Genomic DNA, 4,124 nt, shown 5'->3' with positions numbered 1-4,124 from the left:
GATTCAAAATACTTTGTTTAACATAAAATGATTAAAAAAACGAAGTCAACACTGTGTACCATAGAAATTTTCACCAGAGCTCTATTTAATAAACATCAAATAAGTAAAATGTTGGTGTTCGATACGACATTACTATAAAACTATGATTTTTTTTAAACTGACTTCAATATTAAACTAGGGTAGTTTCCATTTAGTCAAATCACTTACATTTTACTAAACGTCAGAACACGAAATTACTAACTATGGAATTTGTATGACAAAAGCAACCTGGTACGTCATAGAAAAACGTGACAAAATGTCGCTTATTATTACATTTTTAATAAAATTAATATTACATTTTTCTTCATTGAAATTCATAAATAAGTTAAATAGAAAAAAGAAAACGTTTTTGTCACCTTTAGATCCGTCTTTATTTAGTATTGAGAATTTCATAATTTATCTTTGACCTAGGAAACTACCCAATTGTAATATCTACTAGATACTAAGTCTTCATCGAAAGGGTTGTGAAGTGGATAACCCCATCAACTTTGACGTCAGGGTTACTATTGAGCCGCCAAAGACTCCTGTCATGGCTCATGTAACGACTAACTAGTAAGATACTAGATACTAAGTATTTTGGTTGATAGTATCTACCCAGTATCTAGTGCTTGAGTTTGGGTATGAGGGTCATATCCGTCATTCATTGCTTTCCTCACAATCCGTTTTGTAACTTTGACATCCGCATTCTAAAGTATGACTTGTTTCTGCTAGTATTTGAGTATCACGTAATTTCACAATGGCATTACAAGGTCGTTTGGAACATCTCCATATTGTAGTACCATCTTTATTATTCCTTTTAAATTGGTATTTCCGTCCAGATTTTAGCAGAATTCTACGATTTCTCTTCGAACTTATGAAAGTGAATGGCTCTTTGGTGTCTGACGATATTACTATATCTGAAAAAAATAATGATGTTTTTATTGAAACACAATAATTCAATGCCTTTTTTGACTTCCTAGATACCACAATGTAGTTACAATTACAAAGTATAACTTTTTTATCACACCAAGATAATTTGGTAGTACAAGTAGATACTGAGAGTAAACACTAAAAACATTATTTCATTTTATTTATAGGACTAAGAATTCAATTTTAAAAACACTTCTATCTAAGTAATTAAAACTAAAACATGTCTCTACATTAATGTCGGAAGGTATTTGAGGTGGGTTATAATAAAAATAACACTTTTTTAATCAATATACCTACCTAATGTTACAAAATTATTATAATTATGGAAGTGGAAGTTCTTTAAGAACAAAATATTTTCAAGACGTCATCTTTTCTGTTAAATCATGACCCCACATGACTATCCAGTGGTAGGTATCTATTGTATAGGTAAATAATACAAATCCCTGCATCCCATACTTGGAATTTCCTTTTATGATATTTTTTTCTTATTTATTTAATTAAATCAAATATAACTATTAGGAACTAATACATTTATAGTTAAGAAGAAGAAAAATAAAAAATATAGATAGAAAATAATTAAAAATCATTTAGTAATAAAACAATCTTAAAAAATTTACAACTTGTTATTGTACATTTTTTTTTATTGTACAGTTATTGGGAATTGGAACGGGATGTTGGTAACGATTCTGACGGACAAAAAATATTTTAGTTTAAATAAAATTATGTTTTTCTTTTACTATAAGTGCAAAACAGATAAAGCAAGTTTTAGATCTGCCACACAAAAAAAGTCTACCAAAAAAAGTCTACCATAGGTGCTGAATCGATTTAATTTGACAGGAATAAAACTACCTCTATCTCTTTCGTAGTTCTTCTTCTTCTATCGTGTGGATTGAGAGGTGAATTACCAACCTCATCAACCCTGGTTTCAGGGTTATTTCGTAGTTAAGAGGTGTCAAACTAAAATTAGGTTAAGTTTGTGTCTGCCCGAATAGTTACCACTATCAATCTTATATAATTATATGGTTACATTAACTAAAGAGTTTTATGTAAGTACTACATGAAAAAATAATGTAGGGCAGACCATTTTCAGCTATACCATAATAAAAAAAATAGAAATTTAATTGAAGTAATTCAGCTGTACCTTAAAGACAGTCGGATGGAGACAACGGTAATAGTAGAATTACTTTTGTCGTTATAACAACAATAATTCTTATGCATATACAACATTTATCCATTTAAGTAGTTAAGTAAAAAAAACAACTTTTTACATAACTCTTTAGACACACATTAAGAATATTATTCATAGAATTTATACAATTAATATATTATGTTTGTGTTATTAATATGTTATGTGTTTCTATTGTTATTAATTATTGTGTGAATAAATAAATATAATATTGTTATTACTTACCAAAAAGTGCTACTTTTTGCAATTTTGGTGTTTTTCTTTTTTGACACGCAGTCTTGAGTGTTTCTTCACTAACCTAAAAAGAATGTGTGTGCCAAGCAGTGGGTTATATACAGTATTTTATGTTGTCGATGTGTGTAAAATAATAAGACTTTGACCTCTCGTCATATTGCCAGCGTGTCTGGGCGCAAAAATTACGTCCGCGATGCGCTAATGGTTGTAATGTACCGAAATATATATAAGTAAGACGCCACAGTGACGTCGTCACGCTGCGCGCGATGATAATGGCCCACGGAGTGACGTCTCTTCTACCATCACGCCGACAGTGTGACGAGAGCATTTACAAACCTTTATGTAGGTACTTACTAAATTCCTACTTTGGCTTAGCTACCTGCGGTGGGTGTACATGAGACTCAGTTCCTATTCTAATAGTGTCCGCTTGGGTTACAACACTAGCTTTACACCCTAAAGTCGTTGTCGCTGTACACTGCCAATAAGAAACTCTTCCCTTTTTTTTATTTGCGAAGTATTCGTACCCGTCCAGAGTAAGTATTGGTTTGCCTTGTAAAACCTTGTCATCAGCTGAAACAGAAGATAATAAACTTGGGATCAAGATTCTGAACTAAAAATATCATAATGAAAGCAATACAAAGAGCTGAGATACAATAAGTATGAAAAATCTTTGAAGATCATGTGTTAATAATAAGGCCCATCATATCTTGAGGCACTGCCCGTGTATATATAATGCAATTGCCCATTAGGATAGAAACGACACAATTTCAGTCAGTTTTTACCAAATGTCCGGGAAGATAAGCAGCTGAACGCTGAAGTCTTTCTCTCCTAGTGCAGCATAGAAGCAAAAACCAAGTAGTAAAGCAATAAAAAAGTAGAATTACTTGTACTGAAAGGAGAGGCAACGGTTTTGGCCATGTGTTCGAGCTTATCTGGTTGATGATTATGGATCCGCTGGTAAACCTTCAGGTTGCCACTGTGGTCGAATCGGATCCTTGCATTGCAGTTGGTATTCTTCTTCTTCACACAATGCCAGTACCTGGTGTCACTAGTTGTCTGTCTAAATGTGTAGTCGTGAAGAACGAGTAGGAATCTCCTGCTTTTTGGTGCTTGGATGAACTCAAATTGGAGATCTAAAAATACAATCGTGGTTAGTTTCTGTTGAAGAGTGGGTTGAGAAAATTCTTTCTACAAACTTTAACACCTCATCTGAGGAGGTAAAAATGGCGACCCCTTTGGGCCTCAGAGTACCCATGGTGTCCGCTACTGCAAAAATGTCATTATCTTCAGTTTTATGAATAATTTAAGACCTCGGTTTTGGCAACAAAGGCGTTCAATTATATTCACCGCATAATCATTGTAGGCGTTTTTAATTTCCGCCTACTCCAATCTACCGTGGACCACGACCACATAAGCACACACAAATGAAAGACGCAATCGCATTCATAAAACGATTATAATAGTTTTAAGACATTTGTTATCTATTCTATGTTATTACTTTACTACACATTTAAAATCTTAATTGTAAGAAATCCTTGCTTAATAATAAATAAATAAGTTAACTGCTAGACATCTGGTAATTTTGAGACAAAAAGATTTTCCCCAAAATTCACAATCGTGCGTCATATACAAAACAAGTATTGGCTATTTTAAATATTATGATACGTAATATAATGGGCGGTATTAATAAACCAATCTCAGCTGAGACTACCCTCAAGACCATGCTCAATTCCCCGTTTTTTTATAAGAACTGTCA

General features: G+C 32.7%; 1 long non-coding RNA gene across 1 annotated transcript; it reads right to left on the bottom strand.

Annotated features, from left to right (window-relative positions):
• Positions 1-1,489: 1,489 nt before the first annotated feature.
• Positions 1,490-3,497, bottom strand: LOC126370173 (uncharacterized). Its single transcript, XR_007566824.1, has 2 exons — positions 3,253-3,497; positions 1,490-2,938 (listed from the first exon to the last, which is right to left on the bottom strand). It is a non-coding gene; the product is annotated as an uncharacterized LOC126370173 (long non-coding RNA).
• Positions 3,498-4,124: the final 627 nt, after the last annotated feature.

The sequence above is a fragment of the Pectinophora gossypiella genome, chromosome 10 (assembly GCF_024362695.1).
Source record: "Pectinophora gossypiella chromosome 10, ilPecGoss1.1, whole genome shotgun sequence".
NCBI classification, from domain to species: Eukaryota; Metazoa; Arthropoda; class Insecta; order Lepidoptera; family Gelechiidae; genus Pectinophora; species Pectinophora gossypiella.
The sequence above is the reverse complement of the archived record's forward strand: the minus strand, read 5'-3'. Positions and strand labels throughout refer to the sequence as shown.